Source organism: Dendrobium catenatum, unplaced genomic scaffold, assembly GCF_001605985.2.
Source record: "Dendrobium catenatum unplaced genomic scaffold, ASM160598v2 fragScaff_scaffold_717, whole genome shotgun sequence".
Taxonomy (NCBI): domain Eukaryota; kingdom Viridiplantae; phylum Streptophyta; class Magnoliopsida; order Asparagales; family Orchidaceae; genus Dendrobium; species Dendrobium catenatum.
The window spans coordinates 478,918-500,549 of record NW_021319179.1 but is presented as its reverse complement, the minus strand read 5'-3'; positions in this window follow the sequence as shown (position 1 = coordinate 500,549).

The following is a 21,632-nucleotide window of genomic DNA, read 5'->3' as shown; positions in this document are numbered from 1 at the left end:
AACTTGAATGTATATGATCTCTTATGTCAAACCATCAAAAAGAATTTATTGAAGTTTCATAGAAACAATGCATTACTAAATTTAATTAGATTTGATTAAAATTTATATTATATATACTTAACTTGTCTTTTCAGTCATGACTTTAAACATTAGAATTATAGCTTTATATATTGTATATAATTCTGGTATAGATAAATATATTTTTTTTTTTTGGAAAAAAGGAATTTTCTCTAATTAAGATAAATAAATTTTAAAAACTTTTATAGAATTCAATGAAACTTTTGCACTATTTTAGATCTATAAAGAAAAATTATCTTTTATTGTATCTTGAATATGTATGTAATTATTTGTCAAAATCTCAATATGTTATTTAGTTGCATCACACATTCGATATAAAGAAGGTTCGTTATTTTGCAAATAAATTTTTTTATCACACACATTTTAATACTCTTAATTTTAAATATTATATAATAACTAGCTAATTTTGAAATAGAATAAATTTCCGGTAGAACAAGTAGATGAGAAAAATGATAAAGGCTCAAAAGGACATAATTCGTCACAAAAAAAGCTTGCGTCCTAGGGCTTGCGTGGTGCATCCTGGCGGCGGCCTTTGCCTCCTTCTCGCTTAGGGGAGTTCCTCTTCCCCTTTCTTCTTTCGTTTTTTCTCTTTTGTGCTGGCTGCTGGTGCTGGTTTGGCGCCGAAGCGTTTGTTGAACTCGGGTTTTTTGTCTGGTTCCAGTTTTTCGCGCTCTTTTGTCGATGCTTTAGCGATTTCCCCTCCTAATGGGAATTTTCCTGAGCTTTTACCTTTGTCCTTCCGTGGCCTTCCGTCCTTATGGATTTCCGAGGACAAAATTAGGGCACTGGCTGTTCCTTCTCGTTTCTCGCTTGTCGGTTTCTTGCCTTCTTGTCGTCCGAGTCTTGACTCCATTATGAGGTTTGTGACATCATAGACATACACCATTAATGTCCATGCAAAGTAGAAACCCCAACGGCATCCTCATCAAGATGTCGGTGGCAAGAAGGTCGAAGAGGAATCTATGAAGATAGTGATGCAAGAGCCCAATTAATTTTCGAAATACGGCCATTTTTGTTTGAAAAGAAATCTCTCAGTGTGTTCATTTGATATTCTAAATCACCTTATAAACTATGCCTACCTTCCCTTTCTACTCCTCACAGTCTGCCGCTATATGCAAATGGCATATCCCTATGAGGCCATGTGTTATATTTGACTGATCCTCAAGTAGAAATTCTTGCTAATTCAAAGATCAACTTTTCTATTTTTAATGAAAAAGTTTGTGTATTTTTTAAGAAAATTGATCAGGGAATGTGGCATATTTTCATTTATTTTCAATCAAAACTTCGAAAATAAAAGATAAATATAAATTTAAATATATATTTATTTAAATTTAAAATAAAATGTACAAAAATAAATTAAAAAATAAAAATAGGACACACAAGCATATCCGAAGCATTTTATAATTTCAAATTTCATTATTTGCATAAGAAAATATAGTTGATCAACATTTTTTATTTTTATTTTTTTGTTATAAAGTCAATGCACTTTTAAAATTTCAAAATAGCATGCGAGAGATTTTCACTTATGTTAAAAGTAAAATATAAATAAATAAATAAAAATAAGACACCACAAAGCATACTATAAGCATTTTCCTAAATATAAAAGATAATTTAATAAAAATAAAAGATAATTGCCATGAATATAATTTTTAGTATATCAACTATCAAGTAGGAAAAGGAACAATCATAGCAAAGATTATAAAGGGATTAGGGGTCTAAATGATAATAAATTAGGGGCTTGGAAAACTCTAGATGCTCAAAATTAAGAGCATACCTTACATTGGATTATATATTTTAGATTTTTAGTCAATTAAATCTATGTTAAATTTATTTTATAATGTACTAAGAGTCCTAAGATTATGCATTGACCAGTGCTACTTGACAAAATGTTGAGCTTACAGAAGAGTTTACTTTAAATAAAACAAACAAACAAAAAGCTAGACTAACTATTCATTTGGGACAACTTTCTTATTGTGTTTTAAAGCAGTTTTCTTGTATAAAAATTTCTAGTACAAAAAATTTTGTAAAAAAAGCTATTTTAAAAAGCCGTCTCAAATGAAACCTAAATCTTAGATTGGCTAAAGTACTAGGAATTATCCACAAAGTTAGTTGAATGTTAACATTCTTGATGTTCAACTCCATCTAATGAAATGTGTAGTTAAAAAGATGATGTTTGATTTTGGCAAAAAAGACAAAGTTCAAGATGAGTTAAATTAGGAAGAATGCTGAAATTAAATATTAATTGATCAATACCATGATCTTTTTGTTTATTTAATGTTGTAGTTTATTATTACTATTATTTTGGAAATGTTAATTAATTTGAGTTATTTTGAATTTTACATTATTGTTAACTTCTTTAATAATAAAATTTAAGTTTATTATTTAGATGGGCTCAAATATTATAAAAAATAAAAAGAATAAACTGGGGAGGACAATCAGAAAAACCCCCTATAAACCTTGAGCTCATTTTGATTTAATTCAATTTTTTTTTTTTTAGGATTTTTATATAATGCAATGCTCTTATTTTTATTTTCTAATAATTTAACTCTAAATTTTATGAAGTTTATCACGGAAGCTATATCTCATCTCGTGATGTTCTAATAAAAATTTAAATTCAACTTGAGATTTTTTTTTATTTATTGTAATTTATTTGAATTTATAAAAAAAAGTATCAGTAATATTTTGAAAATGTAGTTTCTGACTTTAAATTTTTAATCATTTTTTTCAAATTCTAGAATTCACTAAGGCTTCGTTTGGGACGGCTTTTTTATTGCTTTCTAAAACGGAGTTTTAGTACAAAATTTTTTATTTTTTAACTAAAACTCCGTTTTAGAAAGCAATAAAAAAGCCGTTCCAAACGAAGCCTAAATGTTTGTGACATTCATATTTTGAAGATTTTACAAAATTTAGTAATTAAATTTTATAAAATTCTGCAATTAGGAATCTACAGTTAATAATTTAATTATCTATTAAACCATCAAAAGATATAAATTTAGAACTAGGCAAACAATGGGCGACTTGCATAAGAGAGAGAATTTAAGAGAGAGAAATAAAAAAATTTAAAACAATTTTTTTTTCATGTACGTTAGAAGGAGGTACATTAGAATTTTTTTTATTTTTTTATTAAAATGTTAAATGCAAATATGTTTTCTTATTTTTTAATAAATAATTTAGAATGAATTTTTTTTTATGATTTATTATATGTCAAAAAATTCCAAAATTTAATTTATCATAATCAATTTAAAAATAAATATTTTTTATGTTATTAAAATTTTATTTTAAAAAAAAATAAGATAAATATTTATTTAAAATATTATTTTCATTAAAATAAGATAAATTTAAAATAATAATAATACATTTTGAATAAAAACACATAAAAATTTTTTATTTTAAATTATTTATTTAAAATAAGAAAAAAATATTTTCATTTAAGATTTTATTAAAAAAATAAAAAAATTTCTTATGTACCTCCTCTCTGATGACCATCCAATGAGGTGAAAAAAGCACACCGAAACCAACCAGCTCTACGAAAGTCACCAAAGGTTGCCACCAGCAAAACGACGAGGACACGAGCCCCAGCCACATCATTGCCCTGAGTGACAAAACATCAGAAACCGAAGGTTCGAAAGTTAATAGAAAAATAGCAAATAATTCATCGCCTTCTACGACCCCTTCCACGAGCTCTCCCCCGAGAGGCAATCGAACGAATTGGTCTCTCACAAACCAAAGTAAAGTCATTCCCAGGGTTAGAGCTCCCGTAAAATTCCGGTGAAATAAAGCCACTATTCGAATGATCGGATTCCGATTCAAATTCAGACGATCCGTGCAACCAATCTACATGATTACTAACATCAAAGCCAGATTTAACGCCCAAGCAATTCACCAAATTGAGCGTGTCCACCACTTGAACAGGGACATCAACAACACTATTGGAACACACCAAGTCACCATTCAACTGCTCCACCAACATACGCTCAGGATTTTAACAACATTTACAACTGGTAAAAGGGAAGCTTCAACTTCAGGTGATATAGTAGCCGGTTCAATAGAGCCAGCCCCAACCTCAATAACAGGTGAAACAGAAACCCCCAAAGCAGGTAAAACAACAGCCTCAATAGATTTAACACCATTTAAATTTAGAGGAGAAATTGACTCAGTGCCCGTAGGGACAAAGGGAGGTGCATCGGGGGATAACACAGCAAGGTTACCAACGTGACCACCAGACACAACATTTCACAGCATTATCCAAATTATACACATTCAAAAGGGGTATAGTATCTGACAAATTAAAAGCAACCAAAGAATCCACAGACCCCAAAATTCCACCCGCAGGGATCGGCCGTCCCCCATGATCAGAAACAGGAAAATCATCGAGATCCAGATTCACAGCAACCGGTTCCACAGAAACATGATCAGCAATTTTAACTACATGCTCTACATTTTTAGGTAAAACAGACGTTTCCAACACGATATTTTTAGAACGACATTCACCCATCGCATGACCAAAACAACGACAAGAACCGCAAAATGAAGGGAATTCATCCATACCGACATCCTGAACATAGCCAAGCTTTTCAGAACCTAACCAAATACGATCAAGATAGGATTTAGTGATATCAAGATCAACTAACACCCTAGCTAAAGACGGTCTAGATCCCAAAGACATGGCCGAATCAATCTTTAGAGGTTTGCCAAAAATGGATGCCAATCTATGGAGAATTTTAGGGGCAAACAGGTGCGGCCGTAAGGAGGGAAAAGATACCCAGATTGGGATCTTCGGAGATTCAACCCCGATATCAACCGTAGGCGACCATTTCATGAGCTTCATAAAGCAGTTAAATACCAGATAAGATCGATGACAGAAAATGCGACAATAATCAAGGTCATTTTCCAATTTGATCAAAATATGGGACGAATCCAGCAAGGTGACCGAAACTTCTCCATTTAGCTTGATATTGAAGAAAAATTTCCGAATAGAGTCAAGAGAAGGTCTCTTTGAAGGAAAGAAACCAACAAGAGAAAATTGAAAAGGCACAACCAAAGCCAAGATTTCATCATCCAAAATCCACAGTGACGGCATACCGCGGAAAGAAAACACCTTAAGTTTAGGAAAACCATTACTAGAAGAAGATCCAGACAGAGCTTGAAGAAAAGAGCGAGAAGAACTCGAAACCCCTAAAAAACCAGGATCGGGAAGTTTCGGAGCCATCCGGCACACGCCGGAGAGAAAAACGGCAGAAAAATCTCAGAAATAAGAACAAAAACACGAAGAGAGATGCAAGGAAGAACTTCCCTGGAAAAATGAAGCCAGCCCGCCCTCCCGCCCGCTAGAGAGCGGCGAGACGCCGCGAATTGGAAACCCTAGCAGAGCGATAAAAAATATCGGGAGTGAAACAGAAGAAGCACTTATGATTTCTAGGGAACCTAAAGTCAAACACTATAATGGTATGGAATGAGATTGATTTAATTATTTTGATCATCATTTGCATTTAATTTGATTTAATTTATTTTTATTTTAAATCTAATTAATCTATAGTTAATTTAGGTTTATTTAATTAACTTTTCTTTAATTTGAGATTTATCAGTACTATGTTTAATTTGATTCCAAAATTGAGTTTAACATAATTTTGAATTAATTGATTAAATTCAATGTAATTTGATTGAAACTAAATTTTATTTAACTTGAGTGTGTATTTGATTGATTTCAATTTGCTTAGTCCTATATTTGATTTGATTTTAAGAACAAATTTAATATTATTTATATTGATTTGATTTTATTTCACTATGAAATTTAATTTGAATATGTTTGATAAATTGGATTTTTATCAAGGTTTTAAAAATCGGACCGGACTGGCCGGTTTAACAGGTTAAACTATGAACCGGTTAGGCATCTGGTTTTGTCAAATGCGAAAATCGCAATCGAGCGGAACCGTGTGCGACTATTGCAAAATTGTGATTGAATTAGGGGATCGACAGATCGCAATGGATCGAAGAGAACCGCACGGTCTTAAAGCTAGGTATTATGGATCATTGATTTTGAATCAAATAGTCATAATAATATGAACTATTTCTTAAACCCTATTTACTAATCTCATTATCTATTCACCTTCTTTGTTCTCTCGTTCCCGATCCCGACTCCATCAACGACTCTCTCCCAAACCAGATGTCCTTTCGTGAGCTCCTAGCAGAGACAAAGGCATCACTGGAGCTAGTCATATTCGCGAGCATCTCCTTTAGCCTCTGTCCATACTCAACCACCTTCACAATCATTTCTCACGTGGTATAATTATATTCACACGCATCTCCTCTTGTATTAATTAATTTAATTCATTAAGCTTTTGAGTTTCGATTTTATTTCCATCCTTTTCGCTGTCATTTCCTCTTGTATTTTTTTTTTATAAAAAGAAAAATTCACTAGATGATAAGATCAATACACCACAAGGCCAAAAAATGGCCATAAAAAACAAGATTATAATCAGAAAAATACAATACATGTCAGGGCCCAATAACCTGAACGAAATGAAGAAAAATATAACCCTATAATCATGGACTCAGACTAACACCTAGTTGCCAAGCTTGGGCCATCCAAGGAGGAAAATATGATAATAGTCGAAAATCGAAATGCAACATACCCTAAAAAATCAGAACCCACCAAAATAAATAGTGAAATAACCACCTAGGTTGTCAACCAAGCCATGGCCATTAGAGGTGCAAGAAGGAATCCTGCTTCATCATTGTCCTTACATGAATCCATCGCATCAAATAAAAACAATACCATAAGAAACCATAATAACTACAACCAATAAACTTCCAAAAAGAAAAATCATTTCTTTTTGGGTTTTCATTTTCTATGCTTAACACTATATTTCAAAAAACCAACATCCGCAATTTGAAGAAGACTTAAGTCAAAGTTGTCCCTAACATCCAATTCTTTCTCATTCATTTTCTCCCCTCCTACTGAAGAATTTCCATCATTTAGCCAATCTCCTTGCTGCACTACATTATCCCTAGCGAGGTGAGCTAACTCAACACTGGAGATAATAGATATAAGTACATCAACCATAAGCACCACAGCTTCCTTATCACCCTGATCAGAAGCCACATCATCCGAAGTACCCAGCTCAATCGAGTCACCACCCCCTCCAAAAGCTAAAGAAGTCTCACCCAACACCTCCACAACATCAGCATAAGTAGGACTGGCTCTAAAGTTAATGTAACATTTATTAGAATTCATAGAACCATCAACTAAGTTAGTGCAATGAATAGCTAAAGGCACGACATCCTCTCCAACATAAATAGGATCCTTCAAGGGTAAGACAGAAGCTAACGAATTACTATCTACCACCAAAAGAAAAACATCATTTCCAACAATAGTATATATAGGACCCATATTCAGAGCCAAATCCTTGTCAACACAATAAACAATATTACCCAAATTAAGAGCTAAATCATTAACATCAGCATCCGCAAAAATAGGGCCAATTAAAAGGGGCAAAAGTCATAGGTTCATACAAACCATTCTCAACCAAAGTCACAGGCTCAATGCCACCTTCATTGCCCGAAGAAAAATTACCAAGCTCATTCCCGAACACATCATTATCCACTTTGCCACTAACATTAAAAGTAGGATTAGAATGAGGATGTAAGAAGCTACACTCTAATTTTTGTTGCAACCCATGACCCTGAGTTTGAGATTTTGATGATGCCAAATAATGAGTGTTTTGGAACAACTTTTCATTGAATACTATTTTATTTGCTATTGTCTTTGAGCACTAACATTTCAGAAAGATTACAAGTGACTCAGGATGAAAGGAAAACTCAAGAAAGGGTAGATTAGGAGTATGAGTCAAACATTGTATTTTTTTTATTTATTTTATTTTATTTTATTGAGTCTGGCCACAAAATGCATAAGAGTAAGAGCAACCATGCACACACACAGGGGGAGAGTTCATTTTTAAATGCAAAATGTCATAGAAATTCTTCTCTAGAGATCGTACTGTACAATTTTAATTCGTACCGTACGATCAGAGCTATGTGGACGATTCTGTGAATAGATCGTACTATACGAATATATTCGTACTGTACGATATGTTCAGATCCAAAACCCTAGCCGTATTTTGATTTGAGTAAGTGATTTTGCGCCGTTCGTACTGTACGAACTTGTTCGTACTGTCCGATCTATTTTTAATACTTACTAAATTAACCCGTGATTAGTGCATGTAATCCAAGCCTAATTAAATTTTGAACATCGTACTGTACGAACAGAATCGTACCATATGATGAACAGAAACGAAGTTTGATCGTCCCGGATATCGTCCTGGACGACCTCATAGTTTTTGTCACATCGTACTGTACGATGATAATCGTACCATACGATGAACAGAGACGACATCTGATCATCCAGACCATTGTCCTGTACGAATAGTATTTTGTTGGATCGTACCGTACGATATTATATCATACAGTACGAATTATTTTTGAACTGTTCGTACATCTTCGTACCAGGACGACGTCTATTTATGAAGATCGTACTGTACGATGTGTAATCGTACTATACGAACAGTAACGACTACTTTTGAAATCAGAGGTTTTTGGAGCCCGTTTTAGATGTCAATCAAGTCCTTTTTCATAAGAATCACAGAGGGGGTGAACGTGGTTAGAGAGGGATTCCAAGAGAGAGAGCTCTAGAGAAATTCTTGAGGGTTGAGAGAGGAAGGAGGAGGTGAGAGTTATGAGGGAGAAGAGGTGTGAGGGAGATCACACGGTTGCTTCAAGCTTGCTGCATCTTGCTCCTCCTATGGCCCTAGAAGGATTTGAGGGAGGATCTCCAAGGGAAAGGCTCGTCTACATCCGTTACCTAGAGGTTCTCTGCCTTCTCCAGGAGGGAGAAAAATGAGAAGGTTCTCTGCCATCGCCAGGAGGGCGAAAACAGAGTTTGGCACTCCGCCACGCCGGGTTGGTGAAAGGGAGGTTTGTAAAGGCTTCTCCGCCTTGCCGAGGGGGGCAAAAGGAGAACTATTTTGATAGTGAAAATCCCAGAGTGGAGGACTCCGGGGAGTGGACGTAGGTCATATTTTGACCGAACCACTATAAAATTCTTGGTGTGTTTTTTCCTTATCGTTGTTTATTTTTTACTTGCTTTTAGTTTTTCATATCTATTGCATATGAAATTTTGTGGAAGAAAAATTGCTTAAAATTTTGTTATAAAATTTAAAAAACAACAAAAAAAATTAGAACTCTTGTTTAGGGTTAATTTTATTAAGAAAAAGATTTTTACAATTCACCCCCCTCTTGTCGTTTAGTAATTTCAATTTTGAGTGACCTAATGATTTACAATGAGAACAGTATGGGGGAATATTATAAAAAATTACAGATTGAATGTCACCCGAGGTATCAATGCCAACCTAAATATTATCCAAAATTTTTTGGTATTGTCTAACTCAACAAGGACCGACGTAATAGAGGGATGGGTGGTGGTAAAAGTAGTATTGTAGGTCTTTAGAGGCCTGCCGAGAAGAGAAGTAAGGCCATACAGGATACAAGTAGAAAATAGATGAGGCCTAAGATTAGGAAATGACACCTAAATAGGAATTGTGGGGGATTCAACATCAATATCAAATAAAGGGGTCCATTTGAAAACTTTCATGAAATAATTGCTCACAAAGTAAGATATATGAGCAAACAACCTATAATAATCAAGATCATTCTCAAGCTTAATCAGCACATATTTAGGATTGAGAACAGTCCCAAAAAACTAACAAAAAGTTTAAGGTTAAAAAAGAATTTCCTGATAGTGTCAAGCGAAGGTCGATGATCCAAAAATTTTTTGACCAAAGAGAACTCAAGGGGGAGCAACAAGCACAATAACTTCCTCTTTAGAAATCCACAAGGATGGAAAACCACAATGTGCAGTAATTTTAAGATCAAGAAATTTAGAAAAAGAAGAAACACCATTTGAAGCATCTTTAAAAGAACAAGTAGAAATTTTCCCATTCAAAAACCTGGGATCCATCACCCGTGAAGTCGCCATGGAAACACGGAAACTAAAAATAAAAAAGAAAAAGAGAAACAAAACACGACAAGTAGAGGAAGTAAAAATTAGTTCCTTGATGCCAAAATGATAATCAGAGCCAGCAAGGAAGTAGACATGGAGGCGAAGGGCTAGGGCAGAAAAACCCTAGCATAGAGCATCTTACTTCTCCTCTTGTATCTTAATTTGTTAGTTTATGATTTTAGGGTTTCGATTTTTCTTATAGAATGAAAAAATAACTCGATAAGAATGATTTTAGCCTGTTCTAGAAGCTCATTTTGAAAAGTTTTAATAACCTAATGCTTGGCTTCATTTTGTGAAATCATTTGGAAGCATGAAGAAGCATAACACATTTCATGAAAAAAAAATAGCTTCTTATGTTTATATTCAAATATATCAAATGTATTGCATATGCAAGAGTACTCTTTGGTTATCAAAACTTCATCATGGACTTAAGAATAAGCAAGCTAATTTTCTTAGGAAAATTTATATTTTAATTGGTCTATGGCTATTAATGTAAATGGATTTGTGTTGTTGTATGAATATTTGCATTGCACAAGAAGATGTTAGACATAAGGTCAAGTGATGTAAAGTTTTAGCTCTACAACTTAATGCTACACAATAAATTTAGGTTATTATTCCTCCCCAAATATAATATGTTTGTAGTGAATTAGTTGATTTGGCCATCTTGTGTCAGAGCTGAGAGCCATGGGATGGTCGAACCACCTCGTGCAGAAACTTGGAGTTGTAAGGTGTATCGTTTGGTGGTACTGTTACTGTTATGATTTTGATTTTATCAAGAATTTTCATTGTAAGTGATTTTAAAACAGTAAATATTAAGTCTTAACTCCAAGTTTAACTTTTCCACTTCTAACTTCAAATTGTTGCTCAATTTATACTATTTTTTATCAAGTAGTTTGAGCACTATTTGCATGTTTTTTTAGAATTAAGAATTTTTTTAAGGTTAGATTGTGATATCATTATGTTTATTTTATTAATTATTATTATTATTATTATTATTATTATTATTATTATTATGTCATTCCGTTCAACCCTGATGGAACTAGTGGAACTGTAAACCTCTTCTTCTTCCAGTTTGTTATCCGGTCAGGTTTTCACAACCTTTATCTTTTTTACTTTAATTTAATTTTCTTTCAGGAATGATTTTGAGATGATTTAATTATTATTTCATTGAAGTACAAAATTGATTTAGATTTTTTACTAGTATTTCAATTATCATAATATTATTTAAAGATTTTTAGTAAATTTTTTAAAGTATCAAGCATGTTTATCCTATCAAATCTATGTGCTGATGGAAAAGTAAAAGCAATCATGTGTTGCAAATTCAGTTTAATGGATTATGTTTTGATGATTAACAAACACTCTTGCTTCTTTTCGACTGCCTTTTACTACTGACATTTTCAGGATTCAAAGATCGGACGGAAATCGAAACCAGCTCAAGACTAGGTAGATTAGGGTTAAGTCAGTCTTTAATTTTTTTTTTCCTTTCTTGAGTCAATTGAAAATATTTGAAGTGACTGATGTTAAGTAACCCTACACACACACACACACTCTTGAGAGTTTTAGAATTTCTATTTTTACTCACATCATCCCGGATGATATTTATATCGGCCTGGACGATCGAGTTCAAAATAGAAACTCTAAACAAGATTTCTTAATTAAGGTAGCCATCATTAGCCGATCGGCCCGGACGATAGGCTCAAAACATAAAGAAATAGCCGTCATAATCAATTTAGGTATTCTGTATTTTTGGAAATCGGCCAGACAATCTTCGACCGGCCTGGACGATATTGCAAAATTGTGGCTAAATTGATCCGACAATTAAGGAAGTAATTAAGGATGATTGATACGATCACATCGTCCTGGACGAAAAATATCGGCCAAACCAAATTCCGGGTTGTATTTTGGCCGATCGGGATCGGCCAGCTCAAATTTCGGGCAATTCTCTGGATGATTTTCCTCTGATTTGAACAGATCAGCCTGAATGATCATGAGAGCGGCCTGGATGATCAAGCCAATTTTCAACCATCCAGTTCATTTTCAGAGCGGTGTTCTGGCCGATCATCTATGTTTTGAACTGATCATACATTATCGTCCTGGACGATAAGGTCGGCAACTTGCAATTATTGAGCTATTTTGAGTTCTTCTTTATAAGAGCTCTTGTTCAACATTTTGAACATCCTTGGCTGCTATCTTGACCTGAGAAAACCTAAAGGAGAGAGAGAGAGAGGGAGAGAGAGAGAGAGAGGATCTTGTGAGGGAGTTCACAAGGGTTGCTCCAAGCATTGTTCCACTTCTTCTTCTTCTAGAGTCTCTTTTCCTTGGAAGGGTTGGGAGAGGTAAGCTTCAGCGATTGATTGGGGTTCTCTGCCTGCGTCAGGAGGAAGCAAAAGGAGTGGGGTTCTCTGCCTTGCCGGGGGTGGAAAAAATGATGTTTTTATAAGGGCTTCTCCGCCTAGCTGTGGGGGCTAAAGGAGAGTCACATTGGTAGTGTAATACTCAGAATGCTCCTCCGGGGAGTAGACGTAGGTCAAGTTGAACGAACCACTATAAACCCTTGTGTTCTTTTTACTGCTTCCGCACTTTAATTTTCCGCACTTATTTTTTTGTGGTGACTTTGATTTGTGATATTTGTTCTTTTGTTTAAAGAATTTTAAATACCCATTCACCCCCTCTTGATTAGCCTCGGGGTAGTTCTTAAGGGCCTAACATCCCTAACGAACTTTCATCATGTGCAGTATACTTTGCTTAGTGATGAATCGAAAGAATATATATTGATATGTCACCAAAAACTATCTTGATTAGGCATGAATCTTGATATAATTATGAATTAAAAATTTTCAAAGATTAAATTCCAATTTCAGCAAACTTATAGTCAAACTGAATGTCTTAAAGAGACAAAACCAACAACATCATTTTTGGTCCAATCAAGCTTAAATTGGTCCAAATAAGTGGCCTGAAGCACATATAAAATGTTCAAAGCATATATTGGATGGCCAAATTATTGCAATCTAGGATCCTTAGTATGCGATTTTGATGATGATAAATATTATTGATTGAATTATTACTTTTCTCATTGAATATTTTAGATATTTATTATGACTATGAGCACTAACATTGTGGGTAAGACATAAACTACTCAAGGCTATGAAGGTAAGGAATGGGTAGAACAGGAACATCAAGTAAACGAATTTTGTAATTTTATTTTTCTTTATTTTATATTCCTTGAGTCTGGCCACATAAGAGTGTATGCAACTGAGTGACCGTATACACATATATATGGGTATTGAGATAAATTTTAAAAGTTAAAATTTTTATACTAATTATACTGTACGACTATTACAACTCAAGAATCAAGATTGAGATTATGATTTTTAATTATAACAAAATATTTATGAAAGTTTGTTGGGGATGTTAAGCCCTTATGAACTAGCCCAAGGCTAACCAAGAGGGGGGGTGGGGGTGGGGAGGGGGTGAATTGTTATTTTAAAAAGTTTTTCAATCAAAAGACAAACTCTAACCAAACAAAAATCCACCAAAAAGAAAAATCAAAGTGCAAAAATTAAATGAAAAAAAAAATAGTAATAAAGAACACAAATTTATAGTCGTTCAATCAACTTGACCTACGTCTACTCCCAGAGCTTCTTCTTTGGATATTGCACTAAATTCAGTGTCACGACCCAACCCGACCGGGACGGATCCCGCTCGCATCGGGTCGTGAGGCCGGAACTTTCAGACTGACTGAACTGATTCCAGGATCTGGCTTTGGAATTTGTTTCAGAACTTTCTTTCAAACATACAGACAGAAACAGACACACATAGAGCTACTATAAACATCAAATGCAGCAGAACAGATCATCTATCTTTTTCTTCCTCAAAAGAATCATGTACAAATACAGCTCATAGCTTTCAGACAGAAAGAAAAACAGAACAGAAAAGCCATGACTGTATAAAAATCAAAAGGACAAAATACCTATAACGGATCAGACTCTGAACTGATATATTCTCTCCAGACATAAGCAAGCTCACTTGCTTCTTCAAACAGTCAATCTGGGCCTCATACAGACTAAGCCAATCCATGCCCAAAATCACGTCATACGAAGAAATCGGCAACAGAATCAAATTTGATTTCCACTTCTTCCCAGCAATATCAATCTCACAAAAATAAAACTTCCGAGCAATCAAATTACTTCCAGCCGGCAAAATCATAGAAAGAGAAACCGGAAGCAAAATCAAAGGCATCTAGAGTCGATCAAAACAACGCTCGGACAGAAAAGAGTGACTGGATCCAGAATCAAACAAAATACAACAGGGCTGATCAGAAATATAAATCGTACCTGTCACCACATCCAGAGCATCTCGAGCCTCCTGCTGACTCAGACTGTACACTCGTGGCTGAACAGGAGCTGGAGCTGAAGCAACAGAACTACTCGGCTCTCTCTGACTAGCAGTAGGTGGTCTCCGTGGCACAGAACTCGAACCACCACCTCTACCAGAAAATCCCTCAGTTACAGGGCGTGGAGGAATAGTCCTCGGACTTCCTGCTGAACCGGCAGGTTTAACAAAGCTCTCAGATCGGAAATCAGATTATCGATCAAATCTAGCATGTGGACACTCTCCTATCCGATGTCCTGGCTGACCACATCTGAAGCACTGACCAGTCATCCTGTAGCATTGGCCAAAGTGTCATCGTCCACAACTCTGGCACACAGGTTCCCCACTAACAGATCCAGAGCTAGTCGTACTGGGCGTAGCAGTACTAGAAAATCCTGACTGTCCACTCCTCCTGGAGTCTCCAGAACTAGAAACAAATCTCCTCTTACCAGAGGAACTAATTCTCGACTCACCCCCAAACCTCTTCCTACTCGCAATCCACCACTGCTGAGTAGCCATCAGATCATTCTCTATCAGACGAGCTCTCTCCATAAGCTCAGAGAAATCAGAAATGTGAAAGGGTACCAGGGGCTGCCTCAGACTGTCTTGTAGTCCCCTCAGAAATTGGTAGCACTTCGCAGCAGAAGTACTCACTAGCTGCGGAGCATATCGGGCTAAGGCAGTAAACTCTGCCTCATACTGCATCACTGTCTTGCTCCCCTGAACCAGCCTCAGAAAACTCTCCTGCATCTACTGCATGGTAGATGGGGGAACAAACCAATCTCGGAATACCTCAGTAAACTCTTCCCAAGTAATCCAAGAGTTCAATCTGCCCTAAAACTTGGCCTCCTGCTGGCTTACCCACCAGTGCTCAGCTTCCCCATCCAACAAAAATACTGCCAAAGGTACCTTCCTGTCTGACGGACACTGCATGCTGTCAAAAGTCTTCTCTAACCTCCTCAGCCACTCCCAGCTACTCTGGGCTCAACAGCGCCCTCAAATCTCGGAGGTCTCAATCTCACAAACATCTGAAGATGTCTATCAATATCCTCAGATCGAATAGTAGAGGCTCTACTATGTGTCTCACTCATCATCTGAGCAACTAATGTAGCAAACTGGTAAAGCGTATCTGCACCAACCACTGGCGCTGTACTACCCACTGGTGCTGCCTGACTGGCACTCTGACCGTCTGTCATGTCGGGGTCTGGTAGATCCATACAGAAAATCCAGAAAATCCAGAAAACCAATCACAAAAATAACACAAAAAAATTCGAACAAACCAAAACTACCCCAGACAGACTCAGATCACTTCCTATAGCTCTGTCTTACAATCCAAATTCCAAATTCCAAAACCATTGCTCTGATACCACTAAAAAGGCTTGTCATGACCCAACCCGACCGGGACGGATCCCGCTCGCATCGGGTCGTGAGGCCGAAACTTTCAGACTGACTGAACTGATTCCAGGATCTGGCTTTAGAATTTGTTTCAGAACTTTCTTCCAAACATACAGACAGAAACAGACGCACACAGAGCTACTATAAACATCAAATGCAGCGGAACAGATCATCTATCTTTTTCTTCCTCAAAAGAATCATGTACAAATACAGCTCATGGCTTTCAGACAGAAAGAAAAATAGAATAGAAAAGCCATGACTGTATAAAAATCAAAAGGACAAAATACCTATAACGGATCAGACTCTGAACTTCTATTCCTAGACTTCCTTCCCCTTCCTAGAACCTGAAAACCACGCAGAAAACAAGGATGAGCTACAAAAGCTCTGCAAGATAACAAATCTCCAATCAAAATCCTCAGAGTCCACATCAAACACATCAGCAGAAATCCGAACAGAAATCAGAATACGGAACTGACAGAGCAGAACAGAATGAATCAAATCAGAATAGAACAGACAGAACAGAAATACATCACATCAGAGCTGACAGAACATACAGAAATTAGAAATCAGATTAAATCATATCAGATCAGAAGTCATATCCGAACAGACAGAATCGTACGAAAATCAGAGTCAGATCATATCATAACAGAACAGAATCATATATCAGAATCATAATACAGATCAGATCAGAAATCATATCAATTCAGAACATATCAAAAGTCAGAACATATTAAATCAGAACAAATATTTCAAAACAGATCTTCCTTCCAGATTTCAGAACTTTGAAAGTTCGTTAGGGATGTTAAGCCCTATGAACTTAGTCTTAAGCTAACCAAGAGGGGGGGTGAATTGGTATTTTAAAAAAAATTCTTTTCACAAAGAATGAAAAACACATAAACCAAAACTCACCACAAAAATAAATGCGGAAATAAGAGTGCGGAAGCAAGAAAACAAGAACACATAAATTTATAGTGGTTCGGTCAACTCGACCTACGTCCACTCCTTTGAGGCACCCTCCAAGTATTACACTACAAAACGTGACTCTCCTTTAGCCCCCACGGCTAGGCGGAGAAACCCTCACAAGAAACTCCTTTTTGCCACCCCGACAAGGCAGAGAACCTACCTCCTTTTGCTTCCTCCTGAAGCTAGAAGATAACCACAACCAAAAGCAAACTCCTTACCTCTACCGACCCTTCCACGGACGAGAAACTCCAGATGAAAGACAAGCAGAGCGATCCTTGAGCAACCCTTATGAATCCCCTTACAAGCTCCCCCTCACAAGATCCTCTCTCTCTCTCCCTCTCTCTCTTTCTCTCCTCAAGGTCTTCTCAGGTCAAGGCAGCAGCCAAAGGTGTTGAAAAACGTTGAACAAGAGCTCTTAAATAGAAGAGCTCAAGAGGAGCTCATTAATTGCAAGTAGTCGACTTTATCGTCCAGGCCGATACGGTCATCGGCCTGGCCGATCAGTACAAACTTGGAACCAAATTCACAACAACATTATAAGACTTTTATTCTACTGCCACAATATTTATAGACATCGTGAAAATTTACAGTCAACAGAAAACGCCGCCAAATCAAAATTACCTAGTAAAAAATCTCCAGAAAATTATCAAAATGTGCACACTCGGCACCTCAGAAACATATCAAAAGTTACGCGGTAAAAACTGAACCAATCGGAAAATGCGGACAAAATTCGCTAACGAAAATGAAATGCGGACAGAAAACTTGTTCAAACTTCACCGTTCTGAAAATTGAGAAAGGCGGAATGTGGCTTACCTTGCGTACAACACTTTCCTGAACTGTCTCGACAGACGAAAACGGCCTGGCGTTCTCCCGAAAATCAACTTTTCCAAAAATCTCCTCAAACTGAATTTTAGATATTTTTGATTTTCTCTCTCTTCAAAATGGGCTGATTTCAGCTTTAAAATGCTCTGATCGGCCCTGCCGATCGCACGATCGTCTTGGACGATCTGACCAAATTCCATATCATTCTGGGACGATTTCGCAGGACGATAATTAATTTCCAGGACGATTTGCTCTCTGACTTTTGCAATGAACTGATCGTCCCGGGACGATCCCAGATCGGCCTGGACGATCCATACAGGAAATTTTTCCTGTAACTTCTGTACAGAATCTGGAACAAACTTACAATTGATCATCCCAGGACGATCCATGATCGGCCTGGATGATATGTACAGAACTGTTGTTACATTCAGTAACTCTCCATTTGCTCCCACCGTAAGGTGGAGAAGCCCTTACAAACCTTCTTTCCACTGACATCGATGAGGATGAGAACCCAACTCCTTTTGCTTTCTCCTTAAGCAGGCAGAGAACCTTGATTGATTGCTGAAGTAGACCTCTCTAGAACCTCCAAGGAACCAGGGACGATGATTGGAGAAGATGACTCAGTTCCTTGATTAGATCAACCTTTATGAAATCTCTCACAAACTCCCCTCATAAGATCCTCTCTCTCTCTCCCTTTCTATTCCTCCCCTCTATGATCTCTTAGGTCAAGACAACAATAAAGGATACTCTCTTAGGTAAAATAAGAGATCTTATATAGAAGAGCTTTAGAATAGCTCTTAATTACAACAAAATGATATTATCAACCAGGACAATCTAAATATCATCATGTACGATCAGTATAAATTTAGCTCAATCAGCTAGGACGATTTGGGATGATTAGAAGGTAGTTTGTTCATATCATCTAGGATGATAGTATATCGTCATATATGATTAGTTTAATCCATCAAATATCATCTAGCACATTGCCCTGGATAGATGTCTGGATGATGAAAAAATTGCTTTATCATCCAAGATGATCTCATGATCGTTCAGGATGATTAGTACAAAATGATAAATATCATCCAGAACATCTTCCTAAATGTATATTTGGATGATAGAAAAATAACTTGATCATTCATGCCGATCTTTAATCATCCTGAATGATTAGTTCAATTCAGTACATATCATCCAAAGCATCGCGCTGAATGGAACCAGGCCTATTCTACATCATCCAGGAAGAACTAAGATTTGTTAACTGATCATCCCAAATAATCCTGCGATTATCTAGGATGATATGATTGAGCAATCAATCCTTGATTGATTTCCTTAATTACCAGATTAATTTTGGCATAATTTTGTTGCATCGTGTAGGACAATGTCAAAAAAATAAAAGATGCCTAAATAGATATGGCAGCTGATTCTTTTTTATTTGAGCCTATCATCCAGGACGATGTGCTTAATGACAGCTACCTTAAACATAATGACCTAATTAGGGTTTCTATTTTTAACTAATCATCTAGGATGATGTTTGGATCGTCCAGGACGATATAATAAAAAATAGAGAATTATAACACAATCAAAATTTTTCCCTCAAGTGTGTGTGTGCAATGTTACTTTGTATCATGACCCACATTAATACAATTGACTCAAGAAAAGGAAAAAGATTACAAACTAACTTAGTCTACCTAATCTTGAGCTGGCTTGAGTTACATTAGATCTTGTGGACCTGAAACATTATTAGGAAAGGTAATCATAGAGAAGTAAAAGTATCAAAAAAGTTTGCTATCATTAAAATTATATATCTTAAAATTCGATTCATAAAAATCTCTCCTTTTTTATGATGGCAAACACACAATAAATGTTCAACTGAAGTAACATAATAAAAAATAGTAACAGTGAATTAGGAAGTTCAAATTATACTAGAAAACCAACATAGTACATAAAAATAGTATAACTACTCCCCCTTTTAACATTATAAAAAGGAAAAAAAGAAATAAAACAGAAGCTACAAAATATAAGTGAACTACATTAAATAAAAAAAGACAACATCACGAAAATAAAGTAAAAGAAGGACGGCCCCTGATCATCCTAAGAAGCTGGTGGTGGCGGTGGTGGCTAAAAGTAACTGGAAAGAGTGGTAAACTAGTCTCCTAACTATTGTGAATATGAGATTATGGATTAGACTTTTGATGATAGAAAACATTCATGTTTTTCTACAACTGCCTTGCCTACTAACTTTTCAGGTCACTAAGATCGAACATAACTCAAGACCAGCTAAAGATTGGATAGATTTAGTTTGAGTCAATTTGTAATGTTTTTCTTTTTCTCGAGTCATTTGTAAAAGTGGTTCCTGATGCTAAGTAAACTTGCACACACACACTTGAGGGGTTTTCTGAGATTTTCTATTTTGAGTACATCGACCTAGACGATGTTCATATCGGCCAAGATGATCCAATTAAAAATAGAAACCCTAATTAGGGTATCCTGGTTAAGCAACCATCATTAAGAAAATCGTCCTGGATGATCCTTATTTCAGCCAGGACGATAGGCTCAAATTAGAAGGAATCAGCTACCATGACCAATTTAGGTATTCCTTATTTTAGAAAATCAGCCAGAATGATCTATACATCGGCCTGGATGATGTAGCACAATTACGCCTAAATTAATATGATAATTATGGAAAGAAATTAAGGATAATTGATATGATCACATCGTCCAGGATGATCGCAGGATCGACCGGGATGCCATACTCTATTCTGGGCGATATTCAAGATGATTGTACTAAAATTAGAACTAATCATCTAGGATGATATTGCATCGGCCTGGACGATGTAACCAATTTTTTTCTAATCATCCCGGCTGATTAAGCTTATTTTATATTGACCGGCTAGGATGATATTCCTATCATCTTGGACGATAAAGTCAGTTCTTAAAATTCTATTTAAAGGACCCAAATTTTCTCATATAAAGGGACCTTTAGCTACTGTCTTGACTTGAGAGAGGCAAGAGGAGAGGGAGAGAGGGATAGAGAGGGAGGAACTTGTGAGGGGGAGTTTATGAGAGAGATTCATAATGGTTGCTCCAAGCAAGGTTCCAAGGCATTTTCTCTAGTCTTCGTCCTTCGTCCTTGGGGGTTCAAGAGAGGTAAGATTCAGTAATTAGTCGAGGTTCTCTACCTGCTTCAAGAGGAAGCAAAAGGAGTTAGATTCTCTGCCTGCTTCAGGAGGAAGCAAAAGGTGTTGGGTTCTCTGCCTGCTTCAGGAGGAAGCAAAAGGAGTTGAGATCTCTGCCTGCTTTAGGAGGAAGCAGAAGGAATTGGGTTCTCTTCATCGCCGGGGTTGGCGGGAAGGAGTTTTTGTGAGGGCTTCTCCGCCTTGCTGTGGGAGCAAAAGGAGAGTCACTTTTGTAGTGCAATACTCGGAGGGCGCCTCCAGGGAGTAGACGTAGGTCGAGTTGATCGAACCACTATAAATCTGGTGTGATCTTTCTTTATTTTGATTTCCACATTTATTTTTCCGTAATTTGATTTCTATGGTGATTTTAGTTTTAAGTTTTATGCTTTGATTATGTAAGAAGATTTTTTAAAATACCAATTCACCCCCCTCATGGTTAGCCTTGGTCCAGTTCATAAGGGCTTAACATCCCTAATAAATGTTCAAGTGGTATCAGAGCAAGATTCATAAAAATTAAGTTCGAAAACTTTTTGAATTTTGATCCATGGCTAACAACGATAATCATAATACAACGGAAGGATATTCTATAACACGACCTCCTTTGTTTGATAATCTTCCTTTTGATTTTTGGAAAACTCGCATATCTACTTTTTTACAATTGATTGACTATCATATGTGGATGCTTATTAAAGAAAGATATTCTCCACCTTCTCGTGAACTTAATGGAATTAAAACTAAAGTACCTTTTACTGAATGGACTTTTGATGAAAGATATT